The sequence below is a fragment of the Pezoporus wallicus genome, unplaced genomic scaffold (assembly GCF_028554395.1).
Source record: "Pezoporus wallicus isolate ANWC-B61680 ecotype Strahan unplaced genomic scaffold, APGP_CSIRO_Pwel_v1 contig_6354, whole genome shotgun sequence".
Lineage (NCBI taxonomy): Eukaryota > Metazoa > Chordata > Aves > Psittaciformes > Psittacidae > Pezoporus > Pezoporus wallicus.
In genome coordinates, this window is record NW_026638688.1 from 887957 (window position 1) to 912511 (window position 24555).

A 24555-nucleotide genomic window follows, 5' to 3' on the forward strand; every position below is an offset into this window, starting at 1 on the left:
CTTCACTGCTCGTGAAGCTCCTCTTGTAATGTGGTGTCGTGGTTTAAACCCAGTCAGGTAACTTGTTCACTCACTCCCAGTGAGTGGTGCCGAGCTGACAACAATCGAGGGCCGCCCCCCCCCCCCCCCCCCCACCGGGACTCTCCCCTTCCCCGCTCCCGGAGGAACGGAGAGGAGGATCGAAAGAGTGCAACTCCTACGGGTTGAGACAAGAACAGTCCAGCAGGCAATGTACACAAATCACCACCACTACTATCAACTACAACAATGATAAGGGAAAATAACAAGGGAACAGAATACAACACCTCAGCACCAGCCGACCGATAACTCGCCCCCCTCGGCCTGACCAAGCACCGACCGATACCTCCTCCAACCCTGCAGTCCCCCAGCCCTTCTGGCTAACTCCCAATTACATCCTGGGCATGACGTGCTGTGGTATGGAATACCTCTTTGGTCAGTTTGGGTCAGGTGTCCTGTCTCTGCTTCCTCCCGGCTTCCCCTGCTCCCTGGCAGAGCATGAGCCTCACAAAGTCCTTGGCCAAACCAAAGCATTACTATCAGCTCTGTTTCCAGGCCGAAAGTCAAAACACAGCACTGCACCAGCTACCAAGAAGGGGAAAAATGACTGCTACTGCTGAACCCAGGACAGGTGGCTACTTGCTTGAAGAGTTCCTAAAGCTTTCCTTTCAGGGGAAGGGAAGGGGAGGGGAGGGGAGGGGAGGGGAGGGGAGGGGAGGGGAGGGAAGGGAAGGGAAGGGAAGGGAAGGGAAGGGAAGGGAAGGGAAAGAGGGAAAGGGAAAGAGGGAAAGGGAAAGAGGGAAAGGGAAAGAGGGAAAGGGAAAGGAAAGGGAAAGGGAAAGGAAAGGGAAAGGGAAAGGGAAAGGGAAAGGAAAGAAAGGAAAGGAAAGGAAAGGAAAGGAAAGGAAAGGAAAGGAAAGGAAAGGAAAGGAAAGGAAAGGAAAGGAAAGGAAAGGAAAGGAAAGGAAAGGAAAGGAAAGGAAAGGAAAGGAAAGGAAAGGAAAGGAAAGGAAAGGAAAGAAAAGAAAAAAGAAAAGAAAAGAAAAAAGAAAAGAAAAGGAAAGAAAAGGAAAGAAAAGGAAAGAAAAGGAAAGAAAAGGAAAGAGAAAAGAAAAGAAAAGAAAAGAAAAGAAAAGAAAAGAAAAGAAAAGAAAAGAAAAGAAAAGAAAAGAAAAGAAAAGAAAAGAAAAGAAAAGAAAAGAAAAGAGGAAAGAAAAGAAAAGAAAAAAGAAAAGAGGAAAGAAAAGAAAAAAGAAAAGAAAAGAAAAGAAAAGAAAAGAAAAGAAAAGAAAAGAAAAGAAAAGAAAAGAAAAGAAAAGAAAAGAAAAGAAAAGAAAAGAAAAGAAAAGAAAAGAAAAGAAAAGAAAAGAAAAGAAAAGAAAAGAAAAGAAAAGAAAAGAAAAGAAAAGAAAAGAAAAGAAAAGAAAAGAAAAGAAAAGAGGAGGAAGAGTTCTTCTTTGGGGATGATGTCCAGGCTTCCTAAGGTCCTCAGCAGGTAGTCGAGCTTCATAGCAGCCTGTAGCTCACACAGCAGGAAGGAATGTCAGAGACATGTTGGAAAAGCAGAACTCACCTCCCAGACACTTGCTCTTTGACATAACTGCTGACCCTCTTTTATGGTAATAATGCTAAGGATCCAAATAAAGAAAACAAATTAACAGAGGGCTGAAACCTTGTTAATTAGTGCATCCATTTATAGCCGCAAATTCTGCATTTTGCTATGGGGTTACTAACACATACTCGGCTCCATTACACCTACAAAGCTTTCCCTCTATGCATCTGTTCAGCATCTCGGTGAAAGATTCTGGCTTTGAGGATCATCGATAAATGACAACAATGAAAAAACAGGAAGAGAAGCTGTAAGACCAAGCCAGCAATACCTTATAACCAAATACAGTCCGATTTCATGAGATTTGAACTAGATTTAACATTTCCCCTTGAAGAAGTGAATTTTCTTCCTTTACCTCCCCAGCTCATGTTTCCTGCAGCTGTATGTTTACAGTTGCTGAGACAATGCTGCAGTTGTGTCAAAACCAGGACAATTACATAATCTATCAAATTGAACATAAACTATCTTTCAGTGACAGCTGCCCAGTAATAATAAGATTTCCCTCAGAAGCCAGGAGAATAATCCAACCTTTATTACCCATGACAATAAGGAAAAGCATGGCTCAGCTCTGCAAGTCTGGGTCACCAAATTAGGAGGAAAGATTTCAAGCATTTCCAAATGATAAAAATTCCCTGCTAATAAATGCAAGTGCAGAGACTGCACTCCTGGTGATCCATTCACATTTTATCACTTTTAACTTTAATGCTCAATAGAGCCTGACCTGTGTGAACTATATTAAAGTGGAAGACAGGAATCAGTCTGAGAAACAATTGTTCTTTTGAGAAGGACCCTCAGTGCACTTTATTGACTTTTAAACCTCACAACCTTATGACTTCCAAGGTTGAATTTCCTCTGTGTGTATTTGTGTTAGAGTGACATATTTGAAAAGTAAGGCGATGTTAAAACTAGTGCTATCTCTGTGCACTTTAGTTTTAGGAAAATATGAAGTTATACAGGCAACAGCTCAATACCGTGGATTTAATAAAGAATATTGCCCTGATTTGAAAAACATTGGATACTTGGCTGCTTCCACTGCAGCTTCACCTACTCATTTGTTTGTGAAGGTAAAACTGGGGGTCACTGCTAGAGCCTTAGCATTCTATAGGAAACAGGTAGATTTAACTGCTGCATATACAGACTTCTGGCACCTGGTTTCATAAATCTTGACCCAAATTTGCACATACAAGCAGTATTTGGCATACAGGCACACTCAAGTTTCAGTGGCTTAGCTAATCACTGCACGTGGGCTCAGTCACGGGAGTCATTTATGCACAAGCTATTAACCCACAGCTACAGCAATCTGATCTAAGTTTATCCATCATTTAATGCTGAACTAAGTCAAACTGCTTCCCATTCGCCACAAGCTCTGAGCATGCAGATAACTCTGGGGTCAGCAGGCAGCTGGTAATTCATTAGACAGCTCTACCCTGACTGGGTGTGCAAGCCTGTAGACGTCTTACTGTGTCTCCACTGCAGCTGTGGTGAGGAACACAGCTCTCACCCCGGTATCCTGGAGTGGTTTCTCAGTGCAGGATGCTCTCGGTGCACTGATCCCCTTTGGCGGTGCAGGCGATTGCTCTCATGTTGAGGTGCATTTGTGCGATGAAATCTGTAATTGTTAGAGACCACAAGCCTTTTTTTACAGTATTTTAATCAAGACATTGGTGCTGAAATCAATTGTTTGAAGACTTTGTGTTGCTTCGTGTTCCCTTGCCACTGGCAAGGATGAAATTCCCTGCCTGATAATCACATGCTTGCCCGCATCGCCCCTGTCCCTGCGATGGAGACTTGAGTCAGGAATGCTGAGCCCCCTGGCCAGCGCCTTTCCAAGAGAGCTCTGTGCTGAGTCCAACACTGGCCTCAAACTGCCCTCATAGTAACTCAGAGTTAAAGAGTGAGGCACCTTTCTAGCACAGTAGCCATGACCAGGGTGTCACAGTACTCAGCATCAGCCATTCATATCAGGAAAAACTGTTCAGAGGAATACTGAGCATAGCCAGATGAGGCAGAAGGCTAGGGAAAAAAAACAATACCCAACAGTGGCGAAATGACCCAATACCCAACGGTGGCGAAAAAAAACAATACCCAGAGGAAGACGAAATGACAAGCCCAAGATCAAGCAGTAAATCGATAGCAGAGCTCAAAACAGAGCTCACACATCCTGGTAATTCACAGTACAAGTACTCAGTCTCTTCATTTCCTCATGTACCTGTGTTCATGAGACAGACTGTAATCTTTAGCAAAATAAGCATATAGGTAGTTAATTAAAAAGCGGCTGCTTTTCACCTTAGATTTCACCATTTCTGTACTCTATCATCTTAATGTTCATGAGGTTTATTTAAAAGATTAAGTAAAGATTCTGCAGAAAAAAGCACAATATTTGAACGAGATCAGAAGACATCTTAAAAAGAGTGTCTGTTTACTCAACTTTTCATCTGACCTTCAATGTTTCTTAAGATCTTTAGAAACACAGACTTCTTTTAATATGTCTGTATTAGAGCCAGAGAAGATGTTCCACATGCAGGTATTCAACAGCAGACTGCAGACAAACCTGCTCTCCAGACCTGCCTTGCTATTTATTAAAATGTTAGCTCAGTTATAATATCACTAAAAAATTGCAATTCAATCAATACAAGTGTATGATCACCCTAATTAGGAATGCTGTCTTCTGTGCTGTTACATGAAGACTACCAGTATTCAAAAAGAAACCTTTTAACTAAAGCAGACCATTAAACTTCAAGGTATGAAGTTCTTAGTAGAGCTAAGAACACATACCTACATGCATTGCATGCACCAAGATTTGATGGTTTCTTGGAATAATCTTGATTTTTAGATCAGCTTCCCTAAACACATTGCAGTTGGTAGAGCTCTGCCATCTTAGTTCAGCTCTTGTCAGATTTACAAACTCTGGTCACTAATCTGTTTGAAGCCCCATTGCAGTCTGGACTTCTGTGTCGTCCTTTACGCCAGAAATGATCATGCCACTTCCTATTTCCCCTCTGGGCTGTCGTGAAAGCCCATCTCACTCCTCTGTTTCTTTCATTCCAAAGTCTGGGGTTCTCCAGGGCTCTGACACTTCCAAGCTTCTCTCTGTGCACTTTGCTCTGCAGTGAAGAACAAATCAAAGCATTCCTATTGGAAAGATGGACACTGGTCACCCCTGCAGTGTCTGTTTTGGGGTACTTATGTATAGTGCCATGTGTGAATATTGGCATCAGTCCTTGCCGGTAGCATGTGCCGCCATCCATTAGCATGTCTATTTGGCCAGACGCAGGCAGACCCATCTCCTCCATGATCATCTGGATTGGTCCAGGTTTAAATCTTCTCTAGTGCTGTAGCTGTACACCACTACCAAGGAAGTTTTGTCCACAGACAGGCTGGTAGGGAGGGTGACATGCAGGCACCTCAGCTTCCTAGATCACCAGATTCCTACTGCCTTCAAAAGCTTGATCCACTGCCACTACTTATTATAAACTTTTTAGGCCTAAATCAGAATGAGTGTGTGCGACATTTCAACCAGAAATCTTTTGCACATAACAACTTGGAGCTTGAACAAAAGACCGCAGGTCTCCCTGATAGGCTTGCTGTATGTTGAGGTCAACATCTTGTTTTGCAATCTCTTCTTTACTCTCAAAGGTTTTAGCATTAGCACACCGTTGAAGAGTGATTCTGTTAAAAGAGAGTTTGTCAGTATGGGTCTATTTTCAGTATTTTCATCGTGGCATTTATGTAATGCCAGTTTTAGTTAATTAAAATACCACAGGTCCATGTTGCCCTACTGCAAAGCACCTGAGTGGTTAGCTATTAGTGTCACAATATATGCCATGATTGACTGGAGTGATCAGTCAGGGTTAAAAATACCCCAGAGCCCAATGAAAACAGGCTAAATGCTTGTATTACTTGTAGGGAATAAGGAATCACGTGCCACTAAGTCTGAAAGCACACAGAGGAGATGACACTTCCACCCCCATATCTGCAGTTTCTCACATCTGAAGAGAGGCTGTGGTTTTCTTGATTGAAATTGCAATGTTGTTATTTACATATGCGCATGCACACAGAAATAAGCAACATCTTGTGAAGTTAAGGTTTGTCACTGCTACTGTGATCATCTCCTGAGATGAATTTGCCTGTCCTCACTCTGCTGGGATCAGCTTTCCCACCCACCATGTTCTGGAGCTGCATTTCTCTTCCTCCCCCAACTCTTCTGCACAGTACATGCTCTCACTTAGCATCTTCTCAGCATGCTTCTTCCCTAGAGCCTTCATGCTCTGTGAATAGCATACATTATTATTTTTATCCCCCTGTGCTTCTCCCTCAAGCTACTCTCTTATTTTCTATGCAGCAGTAGGCCTGGGTTTAATACATATTTGTTTTGCATATCTTCTCTGGACCTGTTTTCACCAGCTTCCAATATGAGAATTACCCTCATGCCCCACTGTATGCAGTCCCCAGAGCAAAGTTTAGCTGGCTTCATTGAAGCCCAGAAGATTGCCAATAGCACAGGCTCAGTGTGTGGTATAACAAACAGATGGTTCCTTTCCAGCCTGGAGTCAGGAGACGTCATAAGGATGCATTATTCCCGTGACTGAAAACCTGCTGACTTCTCCATGGCAAAGGCTAGGAGGACCAACACAAAGACTAGGACCAATGCTGCTCTTGCCCATTCTCACCTGTACAGACAAAGCAGGGCCTTTGCAGGGGGAGAGGATGGAGGACAGCAAGGAAAAGCAGGTGCTTTCCTAGGTTCACAGCACCCCTGCAAGTTTTTAGATACTTTTATCTGTTTATTAACTGCAACCAGTATTCAGTAAATTTTTGTCCTGTTTGTTCTGCTGCTGTGCAGTGTGATCTTGAAAACCATTTTAAGCCAGATCCAGTAAATAAATGTAGGGGGTTTGCTGCCTAATGTTAGAAACCCTATGGGTAATAGACACATAATGTCCCTACATATTGTATAGGGAATGTATGGTTCCAAAACGAGCCAGCGTCAGCCTAGAGTTGTCAGCATGGAAATTCGGAGAACAGGGATTGATCTGAGATAACTTTCTTCCTTTCATAGGGCTGGCAGGGATGACTGACTAAAATGCAGTTGCTGGAGGATGAGAAGGTGACAGTAATCCTGCCTTACACAATACCCAGTGGCTAGAAGTATCACCAAAGGAGGGGGGTGACACACTCAGTCCTTCCTCCACCTTCCTCCTGCCTGCAGATTAATACAAAATCAGGGAAGTACTCTGACCATGGGGCAGAGCACTGCGGTTTCCTACCTCACACAGGTAGAAACAAACTTTCCTCTTCCTCTGCTTGCTCTCACACCCATCCTGTCCAGAGTAACCAGAGCCTGGAAACTTGGGGCTGGATTCAATCCCTCTGGGTAAGGGGAGGGCCGACCCTGCATCATTCAGTTGTCTCAGAATGATCAAGTGCTGTCACTCTATGGTTGTTCCAACCGTATTTCAAAAGAAGGTGACAAGGCAGATGGTGAGCATCCCTGGGAAGCCCAGACCTCCTCCCTTTGGAGCCCAGGACTTAGGAATGCCCCATTACTCAGTCTCAAGTGGAGACATGTACCAGCTACTCAGTCCTGTCAAACCTGTGCCACTCTAGGGTGGAATACAGGAATGTTTATAAACATCTAGGACATTTTAGGGTAATAAATCATCAAAATATGGCACCTATGATATTCTGTAGCCTCAGAGTAAGAATCAGCCAAGGTTTTGGTTAGCTAAGATGAATCTAGTTCAAATGTCTCTGTCCTCTGCTTTTCTGTGCCATGTGTCTTGCTGTCTAGATGGAAAGCTCTGTAGAGCATTATCCCTTGCCCTGTGCTTGGCTAATGGTTAATGGTTTTCAAGCAAGGGGTCTGTTCCAGAAAGTCTGGGAAAAGAGATGCTAGAAACATAGTTTCTGTCCCATCTTAAATTTGATCTATCAGCATGTATGTATTTGAAAACTGAAAGCTATCAACTCAATTTTTGCACCATCAGACACTCTCGAAACAAAGCAATGACCTTTTTAACAGAAAAGCGTTTCAGAGGTGCCCACATTTTAGATGATTTCGCTTTCCTTGGCGCAATGATAAGCTGGATGAAACTGGTGGAATTTTTCTGGGGGGGAAAAAACTAACAAAAGAGCCTTGAAACATATTTCACACAGTTTCACATAGTGTATTTACAATTTCTCACACAATGGAGAAATCATTCATCGGGAACTTCATTTCACAGGTGGGAGACATTGCTCTCCATATTTAATTCTTTTCAGTTGAAACAGGAGATCTGTTCAAACTAGGATTTTTTTCTACGTCACATGGAAATCTCCAGATCTGTAAATTACAAGCTCCCTGGGAGCCAAAAAGTAATTTAGAACAAATGTATCCCCAAGTAGGAAAGTCAGAATTGCTAAGGAATAATCTTGTTTTCCCTAATAGGCATACATTAGACCACAAAAGGGAGAGTTCAAAGAAATCACATTTAATTAGGTCTTGCACTGAAATAACCCACTTTATCTTGAAGAAAGTGACCTGTTTACAGTTTGCACTTCATCTTCAATATTGCTCCCATGCTCAGCTGAATCTAATGAATGTGTCATTTGTTTGAACAGCACAGCACAGATTCTGTGCATAGCTTCTTGACATACTGTCTGGGTAAAATGGGGCAAATAACCATTCACATTTCATTCTTGCATGTTGCTCTTAAGAGAGAAGTAACATAAGGATGAAGGGAAAAGGCAAAAGAAGAAAACATGCAGAGATTAACACTAAGAACCAACGATTCATTTGAAAATAGAGAAGACTGTGAGTCCAAAGGAAAACTAGTAGTGTGGAGAATTTCCGAGACAAAACAATTTGTAGTTGAAATATGCACAAATGTAATCATCATTTATGAAAACTGAGCCACAGAACAGGACAGAGAACTTGCATTTTCACAGTCCCCATCCTACTGATTTACTAAATGTGTTTATTCTCAGCAGATTTCTAAGAACATCACTGTCTCTGCGTAATGGCTATGAGCTAACTGTCCAAAAAAGAGCAGGACCAAATGCCTAGCAACAATTGTTGTGGAGCCTTCAGATGTTTAAATCAAAGTCCGGTCAAACCTCATTAAGATAAATCTTATCCCAAAGGAATGAATTGAAATGAGCCAAGCTGCAGTGAGAAAAGCAATTTTCCAGCACTTGGAACTGCCTGATATTGCTTTTTATAGTTGCATTTGAAAAGGTTTTATTCTCAGTGATATTTTGTTTACTTCCCTTCTGCATAAATCATCCAGTCATTTCGTTGTCTGTTTGGATGCATTTCTTCAGCAAGTTGTCAGACAAGTGTGGGTGCAAAATGATGGCCCAGGAGAGAGGCTATGCTCGGAAATGTCAAAGCCAGCCACACAAGGAGATGGTATTACTTGGCATTTCATTCACTGGAATTGCTATTCATGAAGAAATCCAAATCCCAAATGTTAAGTAAGCATCTATTTAAGGGCCACTGGTAGTCCATCTTAAACAGCTGATTTTTTTTTCCTCTGTGATGTATTTGTTATCACTATGGTGATTCCAGTGATTTTTGTGACTCAGGTATCCAATTAGCTTAGGAACAGGCTGTGCTATCTTTAAAGGAGGGTTCAAGTGCAGAAAAGATACTGTACAAAGCTGCAGTTTGGGAAGGAGGTAGGCAGCTCCCTTTCCACCTCCCTCTCTTACGTTCCATTTGGAGAAACAACATTTCACTGATACCTTCAATGACTGCCAACTTCTTTGTTTTACAGACTCTGTAGCACCTAAAATATGGGCAACGTGCTGCCTTAGCAGTGATGAAAACAACATGGGAACTAGAGTAAAAATTTCACTCTCTTCTCATTCTCACTCTTTTTTATACAGAGCCATATCATTTGCATTAGTTTCATGCAATCTTCAGTCAGAGTTTAGAACACAAGTGAGCAAAAGTGAATTTAAGTCACATTTATTCCTCCTTGATCCCGGCCTGGCTCTAGGCCAGTCCAATCATCTTCAAGTAGCTATTTTTAGGCTCTGCACCAGCTCACATCTTGAAGCAGTTGACATGATATGACATTTTTAGGATCTATCAATAGAAAGTTATGCATATTCTTTGCTAAGAAAGAGCATACAAACCCAATAGTCCAATAAATGACTCTCATAAAAGAATTTTCACAGTGTCACTAGGGGGATTTGTGATCAGGAGCTGGTAAAATTATAAGGACTGATGATGGAATATGGGTTCTTCTACTCTGAGCTGCTTGCTGTGAACAAGCAAACTGTGACAGAACAGATGCATGCAGTTTGGCAGTAGATAATAAAAGATGTTAGTCTATTAATGAAAAATTAGGTAAAAACACATGGAAGAACTTTTAATGAACTGTCAATAAACTGTTATTGATCACAAGGTGAGGGACAACCACAGTTATCCAGCAGCCAGCTGGCATATTTACACATAGTTTTACCTTTATGCTTTGTTTTGCATCTCATCCTCATGGACAATAATTAGTTCAAGGTTGTTTTGGGAAAGTGAATAATATCAACATTCAGGTACTTTTTCTCTCTGTACTACAAAAAGGCATTATGAATATGAAGAAGCTGTGGAAGCACAGCTGGGGGGGTCTCAAAATGCTGGTTTAAGTAGATGTTCACAAACATGTAAGTTGAAGCTGTGTACAAACTCCCAGTCAGATCATTTCTGATGCCTCTCAAAACATAGACTGGGCTAAATACCACCTGCTGCCTTATGAGCTAAATAAAGGGATCTATTTTGGGCACTAAAAATCAGCTTCCCAGTAACCAAGAATTCATTTGCGTTACAGAAAAAAAAAGCAAGGTGGAAATTTGGTACAGATGCTTCACAGCACACATGGAGAGCTCACTGTACATTTCTAATCAGCATCTACTTTTCCCACCAAACTGAACATCTTCATTGCCTGCTGTCAATGCCAGGTACCTCCTTCCCAGCACATCACTATCTCATATTACGTGCTGGTTTTAATTTACAACACTTGCAAAAGAGCTCTTCTGTCTGCCTTGGGGCAGCAGTGCTAATGTGTTAGGCTCTTATTAGGAAGTTGTCAGCTCGTCACCATCTTTGAACATGACAATTTATACAGTGTGTTGCTGAGATGACCCCTTGCAGCTCTTGGAGAAGTCTTCCTCCAACTCAGTAAAGCCTGTGTGTATGAGAGAGAATCAAGGGTTTGAGTAACCTAGGCAGGGTGTTAAATAATGCTTTTGGTTTAGGAAGGTGTTGAGATACTAACTTTAGGTGTATGCAGCCTTTCCTTAAGATTTCTGATATGTGTAAAAGTAGGTGCAATGCTTACATCTGCTTAGGAACTGGAGCTGAAACATGCCTGACTGCTTTTCCAGAAGGTAGAGGGAGTCAGGTGTTTCTAGGACAGAATTTTGCCACTGGCTCCCTGCTGCGTTACAGCCAAGTTCATGGAAACCTGTGCATCAGAAGCCTCCTCCAAATGAGCACAGCTTTCTGCAGCTAGCAAATGCACCAAAATATGCAGATTCAGAGGACCTCACAGAACTAAGTGGTGGGCATAAAAGTGGCAAATGGACTTCAATAAATTTTAGGTGATACATCTAGAAGAAAAGAACATGAACCATGCCTTTGTCAGACTGAACTCAGAACAGGCACTGACGCCTATGGAAAGAGACCTTGGAGCTGTCCGTGACAGTTCTCAGAAATCACCTGGACATAGTGCAGCAGAAGCCAAGACAATGTCATTTTGCAGCTATATAAAAGTTGATCATGCTCATGCCTTTTTCGTGCTGTTGGATGTCCCGGTCTCCACACCTCAAGAAAGAAGTAGTGAAGGCAGAGAAGAGAGAATAAGCAGTTAAAATGATGCAGAGGTAGAAGCTGTTTTACAAGAGACTAGAAAAAATGTCTTCAGTATGGAGAGAAGACAGCTGGGGCAGACAAAATTCATGAAGAGGGTGAATAAAGTGAATACAGAGCTGCAGTACTAAATCAGAATAATTACACAGCAAGGAACAACTGGAAATGACTGCCGCAGGCACTGGTGGAGGCTAATAGTACTAGCAGGATGACAAAGGGCTAAAACAAAATCCTGCACAGCAGGTGTCAGAATGGATACCTTGGAGAGCTTGGTAGGGAGATGCCCCCTGCTATCCTAAATACAGCAACTGGGGGTGCCAGAGATACAGGGTGGATACACTGGAGGATGTCACCATTTGTTTCTGTTCCTCCCAAGCAGTAACTCCTGCTCTCTGGCAGACAGCGCATACTGGACTGTCACTCCCATGCAGTAGTACATTTGCTACACTTTCTTACACTATTGCTCATATTTGGAAATGGGACATTCAGAGCTATATAGACTGAATAACTGGCTGCACTTTTTGAATTCTTCAGAGAAGTAATGGTACCAGCAGGAAACTGTTTTACTTAATGATTTGGTTATTCTTTGATCTCTCATGTATATCTGGCCAGTATTGTGGCAGCTTTCAGTTCTATACTGCAGTTTCTATCTTATTCCTGATTGATTTATTCATCTTTGCCAGTACATAATGAATAGATTTGCAAAGCTGCTCATTTTTTTCCAGTTTGTCAGGTGTCAGTCCAGCAGTGTCTGATTCATAGCATAGTGCAGTCAAATGACATTAAAACCTAATTAATGCTGCTCAGTGGAGAAGATGAAAATTTGGATTGCTGCTCTCAGCTTCTCTGTTCCAGCCTAGAAACACAGTTAAGAGCAACACTTTGAAAAAGGCTTTGCTTTCAAACTGCTTGCTCTAATCTTTTCCAGTATGATTTTTTTGATGGTTAATCTGAACCGAACCTCACATTCTTCCCAGCAAAGTGGTGCCTCCGACTACACCTGGAGTCCCGTGTCAGAGTGCAAAGTCAGGGGCTATAAACAGTTTTTAGGTAAGCAGCTGCCTTCTCATCACCTGCAAAACTGCAACAGGAGACATTGCCTTCCTCAGGGTGAAAAGCTGTTGATGAGGAGCTGCCAAATCACTGTTCCCACTGCATCTGAGTCCATGTGGGTGTTGGGGATGTGTCTGGCTGGTGAACCAGAGCCACATGTGTAGGGCCAGGCAGCCGATCTCCTGGCCATGTGGCCATCTGCTCTTAGCCCTCTGTGCACTCCTTTCAGGAGCTCAGCAGGACCCCTTTGGCACCATTTCAACGCAGAAATAGTCCAACTTTCCTGTAGAAAGACAGCAAGATACAGGAGTTGCTTTCTACCTTCAGGGCAGTGTGAGAAGGGAGCCAAGCTAGTCAGAGCTTTGAGCTCCCAGATCTCCCGGGGTTCAGAGCCCTACCACCAATTTCCTGCCTGCTTTAAGTACTAGCTGATTGGGATATATTCTCATTTCAACTTATTTTTTTCTTATTAGTTCAACTTATTCAACTTTATTTCTTATCAGTGTATGTATTCTCTGTAGGGGCAAACATTCAACCAGCAGGTTTCTAGGGCTGTACATTAAAAACATGGGCAGCTATTTTGGTTGGCATGAATAAACAACAGCATTTTAGATCACTTCCTCACATTAAGATTCATCAAAGCTTGAGTCAATAATCTCTTCCCCCAGCACTCTTATCCTGATTTTCAGAGCCCTTCTTCTCACAACAGAGTTGTTCTCAGCCATCAACGCTTCAGGGTGGCTTTTTCTAAGCAAGAAAAACGTGTGTATTTTCCAGGAATTTGTGGAGATATTAATGGATTTTCTAAACAGTCAAAAGTCATCCCTCCAGGAGTGTGAATCTCACTTAATTTCTGTTTAGATTCCTCCAGCTGGATATTTACTACTAGTTATGACCTGTTATAATGGAGTTATATCTCTTCAGTCCAGTAAATTCAGCTGCGGCAAAATTGCCTGAAGCACAGTGTTTGCAGTTAAATTTTCTGGGATGAGAATGGAAGAACCATTGGATTTTCTATACCAGAGGCAATAAGAGCCTGAAGCTCCTGAGTCTTCATGACTGAGAGCCCAGAAAGCGGGTGACAAGTGCTGTTAGCTCTACACTGTCACAGTTCTCTTTCAAAAAATGAAGGCAAGACCAAAGCCCCAGTACCCCCATCAGAAATACAGGTACTCATTATGTACACAGAATGCCAGTTCTACTCTAACACAAAATCCAGTTTGAGAGCTTCCTCATAATTGCTCTAGCCAACCTTACCTACTTTGTGATGGCCTCTTGGCAGCAGAATGGTATGAAAGAGCTTTGATTTTTCTTTGTGGACTGTTGGAGTTTGATAGTTACTGAATTTGTGTTATAAGACAGCTTGTCACACATTTGCTGCTGTACAGTCACAGGAACTGTTCAGCACCTCCTTCGTATCTGTTGGCTTCCAGACAGCAGAGGTCTGTCACCTGAAAGAAAAAAGGTTCTAAAAGTAAGCCCTCGTTAGAGGTGAGGACAGTATGGACCCTGAAACATGACCAAGCAGTTGTTGCTCCATCCATCCATGGTCTCAAATTCTTTAGGGTATTTGAAGAGTTGCTGAAATGAATCATTATTATTTCTGCTTCTCACAGACTTCTGTCATGTTTGTTCCCATGACAAAAAGTTTTTAAAAATTGATGTGGCAGATGTAGCCTGTCTGAGATTTGATGGCTCTTGAACATAAATGTATTCACAAATCTACAGACAGGATTGCACTGAAGAGCTGCCTCAGAAAACTGTCCTCAGTCTGGATGTAATGAATTCACATCCAGTAATCCTGAGATTGTTATGAATTAATACTCTATAAATGATGCTCTTTCGAGATAAATCACAAGCCATCTGCCTGGCAAGGCAAACTAGAGGGCTGTAATGTGCAGATGAGTTCCCATCACACTCCGGAGAGGAGCAGTCAGGCAACCAGTGGTAATTCAGCAGCCTCCAAGCTTGGCACACATTACTGCCAGAGGCTGAGCTGACAGGTCTGCTACAAAGAGCTGCTGGCATGAGCTTTGCTTGACCCTAAGTTCAATTGTAAATACCGGTATAAGAAATAGTGTGGAAGATAACTTTGATACACAGAGATCTGGTTTTTAGGATTCCCATGCCCACCAGTCAAACCAACCTTTCTTTCTCATTTTCTCCTCTTTGTCCATCTTTATTTCTGACTCCATGAGATCCTTGTAAAGAAACTTGTCCACTGTCAAACTGAAAAGTACTTTCTAAGAAACATGTTTTTTAACTCCATAACACAGCTCCCTCTATTCACTGCACAAAGACTGCTGTCAGTCAATTCAGTTCATGGGCAAAATACAGTGGAGCGTGTGGAGGTGTATGATGCAAGACCACAAAATTGTCACCATTTGCAACAGCCCTTAAAAATACAACATTCAGATGAGTGCAAAATCTGGATAAACCCCATGCTACAAAATAAACAGTGACTCAAAAAAACCTCACATAGATAAGTCCAGAAAGATGGAAATTGATTCTTACTATGGGCTTTATTACCAGGCTACATGTTGCTGTTCACAATTAGCACTTTGGAAAGACTGGAGTGAGCCACAAGATATTCAATGAAATATCCCATTCACCATATATGGTTTTTCATAATTTTACATTTCTATCATTTTTGTAATGTGCATCTGCACAGCAAGGCCCCTCTCTTTCCAGGTGGCATCTTGCCTGCTTCACTCTGGCTTCCATCTGGAAGAATTGCTTTGCATCTGCGTCCAAAACTACAGCCAGATCTGCTCTCTCTATCAGATAGTTAACATGAAGCAGTGAGATAGTTCATGCTCTCTTAGATGAGGATCACTGCTATGATCCCCAAGCTTTCAAAAAGATCAGCCTTCAAGCTAAAAGCTCTGCTGTCTCCTTGTCTCAACAGAGCTGTTTGGAGCAAACCACTGGCCTAGCTTTGTTGATACTGATGGACCAGAGCTAAGTGAAACCAATGCGAACAAAATATTTTGATTGGATCTGTGGCATTAAGGACTGGACTGCTGGGTTTTAATTCCAGACAGCTGAAGCTAAATCCTGACAGATTTAGGGAGGAAGTAATGGAGAATATTGCAAAGTGCCTCTACACCAAAGGATTCTTCTCCCCCAAGCTTGAAAGGAGAAAGTTTAATCCAAACTAGTCACCTAGTCAGAGACAGAGAGTTCGTCTGTCTCATCTTATCTTAGGATAGGGTGAATCACACAGAATCACAGAATGCTTTGGGTTGGAAGTTTGCGCTGGAGATCATCTAGTCCTAGAATTACTGACAATCATGCTAAACTAGCTGTCAAGCCTGGCTAAAATCAAATTATATGAATCCCAGCCCAAAGTGGACCTTGATCACATATCAAAGTAGGCTGAAGAAGTTAAAATCTGTTTTTCTACACCTCAGAACCCTTCTGTGACAGTGCAGGAGATGACAGATGTCATCAAGATTTGTTCACAGCAAGTAACTATTTTAGTTAAGTATTACAATAGTTTCAAATGCAAGCGTTCAACTAACTGCTAATAAGTTATAGAGAAAACATCTTCCATGGGCCATATGAAAATGATTGTGCTAACCTTGTCCTTGGAATATCACAGGAAAAAGTCCCTCTTTGCAGTCATTTGTAGCCATCTCCTTAAAGTTTCCCTCCCACTCTTCTGACATGGATGATGGCATTTCTAGAGGAAAGCTTCTTGCTGACGCGTGTGGGCCTACTGTCTGCTAAACACACTGATTGTGTTCAGTGTAAGGATAAACTTTACTAATTAAGGCTTACAAACGATCAGCCACAGATGGTATTAGTTTTAATGTCTCCTTGCATGAGTCTACATATGGCTGGGGGAACAGGAGCCAAACACCACAGTAAACTTTCATTTAACAATTATCCAGCACCTAAAACAGGTCTTTTGAAAAGGCTGGGTTTTATTCTAAGTCCCCATGAATTTAAAAGCCTTCATCTCCTGTAACTTTTTTGGCATTTCCTTTCCTGTGTGTTTATCACTTCTGAATACTCCCATAGCAAATCTTCTGCTTTAACACACAGGTTGGAAACTAAATTTATCCAGGTTATATTCCACTTTGTTTTTGACCTGTTGTATGTATGGATAGCAGGTGACTCCCATTGATGTTCAGTTGTGAGTATGTGTTTGTCTTCTTCTTATACTTTGAAAAGTCTCTCTGTGATCTTTATTTTTGCTGTCACAAATAGAAAAATATTATTTAATGTAGTCCTCAAGGCTTATCTCAGTGAGAGTTTCTACTGTTCACCTTCATCCTAGCATCTCCCCTTGCTAGTACATATGGCTTTGAGTTGACACACATGCATTATGTTAATAAGCGAAAGCAGTTTGGTAAGGACTGTGACCATGGCACAAAAAAGAAATGGCACACCTTGCCCCGCAGAAGCATTTACTCTTTCTTCACAGCCTTTTCCCTGGGAGTAAAATGGGAGGGTCATACCTTCCACAGACAGGAAAGGGAAGTTCAAAATGCACTGTGTTTTTTAAGTGAACTAAGCTGTTCCTACTTCAGCATCCTTATTCCTCTCTGCAGCCCCATATAACCACAGTATCGGACCAAAAAATGAGATCACAAATAATAGCGTTAGCAATTTTTTTTGCCTCTGGAGTGAACTATAATCACTGTCCTACAGTCTCTGCCATTCGATAACATGCTAAGTATTTAACAATCAAAAGGCTGACAAACAAGATAGTGAAATGGATAAGAATGACAAAGTAAGGAATGCTCTCTTTCCTTTCCTCAAAAGTTTATCCCATTTAAATATGATGGCACGCATTTTTGCTTATGCATTCCATACAGTTGCAACTGATAATATTCATATTAAGCTGAGCTTTTTCTATGTGGATATTGGTGTCACCAACAGAACCTTTCCAACAGATTAACAGACATTATGCCTTTGCTTTCAATTTATTTGTGAAACTATTTTTGGTATCAGCAACTTGCCTGATGACTCACTTTATTCTTTCTGCAAGTTATAAGTTGCATTTAGTAGTTAGGAAAAATGTTTGCATCGGCTTAACTCTCAGGAATCAATAAATGAGAAACTGGGACAAATTCTGCTAGGCTGCAAATGCAGATGCGCAGCCAAAGCACTGGTTGTTTAAAAATTATCATGGGAGGAATCCCATAAACTCACCTTAACAAAATCTGTAAAGGGGAATTACAAAATGCACATCTGTCCACAGTCCCATTTATATCCATCCACTCTTTTAACACAGTGATATCTCAGTGATATTGGTGTACTGGATTCCTGCCTCTGGTAGATACAAAGCATGGAACTGAGATATAGATAGGACTTATCTCCTCCAGGCAGCTGGAGAGGAATAAAACAGCTTTTTCAATTCCGTGCATGTCTGTGCAGAAAACAGCCACATTGGAAATGACAGCATGATTGTATTATAATGGGACAAATTCAGGATTAACCAGCACTAAACAGGTGTCAACCTAAAAGTGCATAACAGTTGTCACAGCCTCCGAGCATTAATGCGAACTGAGCATTTGTTCTGTTGCTGCAAGAATGTGGTCCATCAAAGCTGTCAGTTGTGAGCAAACTCTACCAAGTAAAACTGATGTTGTTACTCAGCAGCTGAGTTATCCACACTTTTGGGCAAGGATGAATTTATGAACACACCAAAAGGACTCTGTCCCCACATTAGCACAAGCTAAAGTATCCTATGCTACAGCTCATAGGAGATGTCTGCACTACTTTAGAGATGTTCTCCTCCACCACCCAATACCAGCCCATGTCCAGAGCCTTACCCTAAACCCAGGGCAAAAGGCATGTCTCAAAACTCAGCGCTTTGTTTTTCAGACAGCCTCTGGTACAGCTTGGCGGCACACAGAAAAGCAAACACAGTCATGTAGCTTTGTTTCCATAGTGCACAGCCACCTGCTTTAGCTCAGTGCCATGGCAGAGGTGCAGGACTTTACTCCAGCCCCTTGCGCAGTAAACATGGTATAGAAATGCTTCCAAGAGTGCTCCCGGGAGAAGAGAGGACCTAAAAGGTAGATGTTGCTGTTGGCTGGATGGTTTAAGGAGACCACTTAAAGACATGTGCAGAAAAATATCCATAAGAGGTGAGGTTCATAAGGTCACTCCAAGAAAACTCTTCTTTTCAATGATTCAAAGTCCTGAAGACATGTGCCCCTTCAGCTTCAGGGGATTTTATATCGTACCCTATGGGGTTTTTTTATCTGAAATGAATAAAATATAACATCTCTATTAATAACTGAGCAACTTCAGCTTGTTGTCAAAAACTTTTAGAGCATCAGTAATAGTGGTGGCTGGTAATAAGCCAGCTCCACCCACTCCTAAATAATGGAGTAATGTTTGCAGTACAGTGTTTTAAAGATGAATTTGGCAACAGAGATAATTTCTTATCATGTGCTATGGTCAGGGTAGTGCAGCTTTCTATTTCCCTCTGCAGCTCCAGTCCTGAAGCCCAGTGGTAGGGAAGCTGCTGATTAGCTATTCTAACCGTGCTGGGGAAATGGCTGTGACAGTGGTCACTGCGAGTAGTACAGTAATCAGATGTAACTGGACATGAAGGAATGCTTGAAGCATGTCACAGCTTATTTTTAACTCACTACCCTGCCCTACTTACTCATTATTTTTGGTACACTTTTAATTCCATGTGAATAAATGAACAAAACGAAGCATGAGGCACAGCATGTCCTTGAGTACAGTGCTGAGCTTGAGACCAAAAGGCTCAGCCTCTACATAAGGGGATCCTCTATGCACATGGAAAGGGTGCTTCAAGAGCCCCCCAAGAAAAGTTGCCTCAGTCAGCAGAGCCCATTCACTGAAGGAAAAAAATGGGTCTGGACACAAAGAACTCACTTAGTATTTTTGAAGGGGTATAAGGAAGGGTTCACAGGCAGTGATAAATGATGGGTCAAATTTCTGTTGATCCAGGAATCAGTACAGTGATGGTTGTGTCAAACAACATAACCAACATAAGAATAGATCTGAGCCCAGAATGTCAGGGAAATAAATGTGTGGGAACAAGAAGTGAGAGAACCAAGGGAATAACATGGATTACCTGAATAACATGGGGAATTCTGCAATTGCTACCACCAAGCGCAGTCTTCCTTAAGCAGAGATGACCAAAAGAACTATCCAAATTATGCCGATGACCAGATTACACTCCAGAAAGGAGTCTTACAGTTTCAGTACGCTCCTCATCATAATGTTATTTGCTTAATGCGAGGTTCCCTGCAGGCAGAATTTCCCATTGCTTTATTTCTTAGTGAAACACATGGATGTTTGCAAACAGATGCCCAATTGTCCCTAGGCTCAAATCCTCACTGCAGTGAGGCTTGAGGGCAGCTATGCTCTTCCACTTCTGGACTGGAGTTTTTCCACCCACATTACAGCTTTTCTATTAGGATCAGATCTATATTACCTTAAAGCACTGCATGGCATTTGACGTCTCTAACTGGTGAGCTGGAGGAACCTTATGTTTCCATTAGAGAGACAAAACTTATTGAAGTTTATTATAATTTGATACCTAAAAATGTATCAAATTGTAAATTAGACATGCTTTTATTTAACTTTACTAAAATTGTCTAGTCTTTCTTATACTGGATTGCTTTTTGCAACAGCAAATTGTTCACTATATGGAGTCATTCCATCACAAAGACTCCCCCAGACCCTGTGTTGTGCTGCATCCCTCACTAGTGAAATCCTGTACAGGGTTGGTGGCTCTAAAATCATCAAATCCAAAATCATTAGTTTATAAATATGTCCTTGCATTATCAGAGGGCAGAACTAGCATATATTTCTGTAACTATGTCTTCCTCCTCTTCCTTTTATTCATTGTATTTAATATATATATAAAAAATATTCTAAAAATATTTAAACATTTATTCAAAGAGAAACACAGGGTAAAATTCCATTTGTCAAGTAAACAGTGATTGTGGAGATGGTTTTAACAGAGAGAAGTCTGACCATACATGTGCTTTTGAAACTGAGCTCTGCTCTGTTCCCATTTAAGGCACAGAAGCCTTCTTGGATGTTCCTTTACATGTTTTAAATTTTCATTGCACGAACTAAACTTACTGTGCTTTCACCAGCTCATTGATTTGTGCATATTCATACATATACTGATAAATGAATTGAGTTCATTCAACCCATATATCTTCTTTGACCTCTCAGGTTTTAATTAAAGGATTTCCTTGCAGCCTGCATGTACACTGCAAATAAATGTTTTTATCCTTGAGTCTAGTGAGCCATTCCTTTCTCATTAAATGGCAAAACTATTGGCTCAGCCAGGCAGTGAACAAGTTTAGGGAACTGGAAAAGACTTACTATAAAGTAGCAAAGGTAGGCATATTAGCAGAACATCAAAGCTGCCCAGTCATTAAATAGCTGTTAGCAGCTCACAAGTGAAAGGTCCAAGAGGTCAGGAATGGTGCTACATCTCCCACAGTTTGGCTCACCAACCCACTGAAATTCAAACTGTCATTGGAAAAATATCAATTAAACCTTTCCAATATTAGCTGAGCACAGAGAGGGTCTGCACACATCCAGTGTGGGACTGTTCAACACCAGCCAGTGCTCAAGCTCCCCAGACCAACCAGGGCGAATACAAGCACTGCTTTTCCTTGCCAGGTCCCATGTGGTGAACCAGGCCCTCCACCATCAGGGTGCTGGGTGCTCCCTCTGAGCTATGCTAAGCCTGTAGCCCAGTTCAGAGTCATCTGGCAGCAAGGCAGAGATGTTTTCATCTCTGACGTGGCTATGATGTTGCTCTCAGTCTCAGCTGCTTTAGAGCTTATAGTGGTGCACGTTCTCTGTCACAACAACATGAAGAAGAACAGAAATATACAGGATGAGGATTAATATCCTGAAATCCAGTAGGATACCTCAGTGACAGCCCTGGTCAAGGAAGTTATCAATCACAGGAATTAGCTGCTGCTTGTCAGGCTGAGGGGACTGATTTATTTCATGTCACTATAACTACAAAAGGCCACCAAAGCTGTGAAGAAAGAGGAGCAAAAGAAAAGAAAGCTATGACTGGCATGTTTTCAGCTTGAATAATATTGCTTTAGTAGAATGCTTTAGTGCCCTCACATCTCCACACGATCAATGCACAGAACAATTCAAGGGCACAGTGTTATCACCTTTGGAAACCTTTGTGCTCCCCAGTATAAACTCAATATAAACTGCAATATTTATAGAAAAAGAATGACCCATAAGGCAGGTTACTGGGGTGTGAAAATTTGCCACCTAATGCAAGTCTGCTTTAAATTCAATATGGATGGAAATTGAGGGAGAGATTGACTTAAAGAAAAAAAAAAAAAAAGAAATAAATCCTGCTGCTTCCTAAATCCAAGCTTTTTAATGCGTTCTACAACTACCCATATTGAAAAGTTTGAAATTGAGCTGACATTATAAAAGGTTTAGGAAAAAAAAAGAACAGCTAAAATGTCATTTTTCAAATGGAACAAATAATGTTTGAGTGAATTTCTCTTCTTTAGAAAATGTATCTTTTATACAAAAATACCTTGTAAGTGAATACTAAACTTAGAAAGAGACAAAAAATGAAAGGTGAAAATAATGACAAACCAAAAAAGTCAGATTGTGAGCTCCTAGTATGGTTATCCAGATTATCCACACGGAAAGTCAAAATGTCTCATTTGATTCTCCCACTAATCATCCAGAAGGGAGAGATGTCCCCTGAGTTTAATCTAGTACACTATAATCCATTCCTTCCTAGATGTCTTAGTCCTCATTTATACCTCACTGCAACAAAGACAACACAGAAGATCTGCAGAGTAAATCAACCAAGATCAGGCCATTGTTAAAAATACTCCACTAACCTCAAGCCACTGAAGAAGCAGAAACCTTAAAATGAATTATCTTGGCCTCATAACTGCCATGTTTCATTGAGGGTCTTGGTGAAGACACACATGAGAAGACACAGACGAAGAAGCCACTAGCTGAGAAGACCATCAGTTCCACAGACGTTGTTTTAATCTTGTATTCAAACTCATTTGCTTCATTCACAGACTCTGTCCAAGAAAAAGAAAATTCCAAGCTGCCCAACTTCTTAATTCCCACTACTTTCAGGAATGTCAATACAATTATCACAGCCTAGAAAGCCAGACTACCAGAATACAAATACTGCTGATAGTGCTTTAAGTCCAAGATCCCTCCAAGGCTAATCTCATTACAAGTCCTCCAAACCTGAAGTTTACCCAGTCACCTACAACAGCCACCAGCGGCACTGAAGTATGCTAGCACCTACTGTTAGGCTTAAACCCAAATGTTTGCCTTGTCTCCTTGCTACCAACATTGCTTTTTCTCAGGTCCCATTCCCACAGTACTGGCGTCTAATGGTTTCCTGCAGCATCTTTGCCTCTTAACTTCAAGGCTTTCAGAATATCAAAGTTTTGGACTATTCTTTCTCCACATGAGCCTCAGCTCAACTAAGCGCCTAAAATGAAAGAGGTGTCAGGATCTGAGCACATTGTACTGTGAAATTCTTTCTCTTCTTCATCCAGCAAACCAGCTGAAGTTTGTTCAGCCCTTATGGTTGTTACCTTTAAATCACAAAACAAATCATTTCTTTGTAGTGAATCTATCTCTGATTTTGAAATCTCCCACTAAAGCCATATGTCTGCTAAAAAATCAGTCCTAAATATCATAAATGAGTACAATCTCAAAATATCGGGGCACAACCACTTCTAGTGATTCTCTAAGTAACAATGAAAATATCTATACAACATGGAAACGGTTCTACCTACTCTATTAAGACAACCCAGATTTCTGGGGACACTCAACATGTGCAGACTCTGCTGGTTGGAGATGATTTAAAACAGTTCTAATGAAAGTTGACTATAAAAAGCTGTTTTCATATAAATTCTCCAGTGGAAACATGTGTTTTCTAGGAAAAAACCCATTTAATAAAAGCAGGAAAAAAAAAAACAAACCTCAAGAAGCTTCTCAATTAGAGGAAAAAAAAAGAATTGTGTTGAGCAACTCATAAACATACACTTCTCAGTCATGAAAATCAGATATGTGCATGGTTTCGAGAAGGGTGAGCTTTTCCTGAAGATCAGAAGCACTGTATTCACAACTACTGATAAACTGACTGATTAATTAAGTAGAGAGACATATTAATTCATCTAGTGCCTGTTCCAGTTCTCATTTAGAACTCCCATTAGTAACATTAATGTGAATTGCAATAGGTATCTCATCCATTTCAGTCTTTCCACCCATTATGCTTTAGGGAGAGCTGATTGAATGCTGCAAAGAGAGTGAGTGCATCTTGGCAAATATTAATTTGCACTTTGAAATGAATTTACTGTGACTGTTCTAGTTTGCCAGCTGGAATACCCATCAGAACAGGGAATTTTAAGCAGAGATTGGACATCATTCAAGTAAGCAAAATTAAGATGGTATGATATTCCCCAGGAAAGCTTTTCTGCATAATTATAAAACCATTCAACTAAGAAAAATATACTATATGACTATAATGTGCAATAAAATAAGTAGTGTTTTGCCACCTGATATTATGCATCAGTTAAAGATTATAAACTACTTACAGTGTGTCACAAAAATAAATGATATAGGCAAAGAGCAAAACACCTCTGGGGTGATCTGTCAGTTTGCAGCCAGAAAAAGACAAAACTCACTGAAACACGTTTTCATTTCAAAACCTCCTTAGATAACTTGAAAACCCAGGAGGAGACCCCCACTATTCAGCATGAGATAGAGCACAAGCTGCACATCAGCTGTCATGTTGGAGGAAGGTGAAGCAGTCTCTCTGAATCAGTGCACTGGCCTCAATTTCACACTGTAATAGCCCCAAAGCTGACTTATCACATGAAAATTCCCATATCCTCTCTCTGAACCCAGGATCACTGAAAAAAAAACAGGATTAAATTTCTAAGACAAAATTTCTTCTCTATTCCATGGTTGAAGAGCAGGAGGAAAAATTCCAAAATACCACAGCATATCAGTTGGCACCTGTCAACTGCAATATCCATGGGAC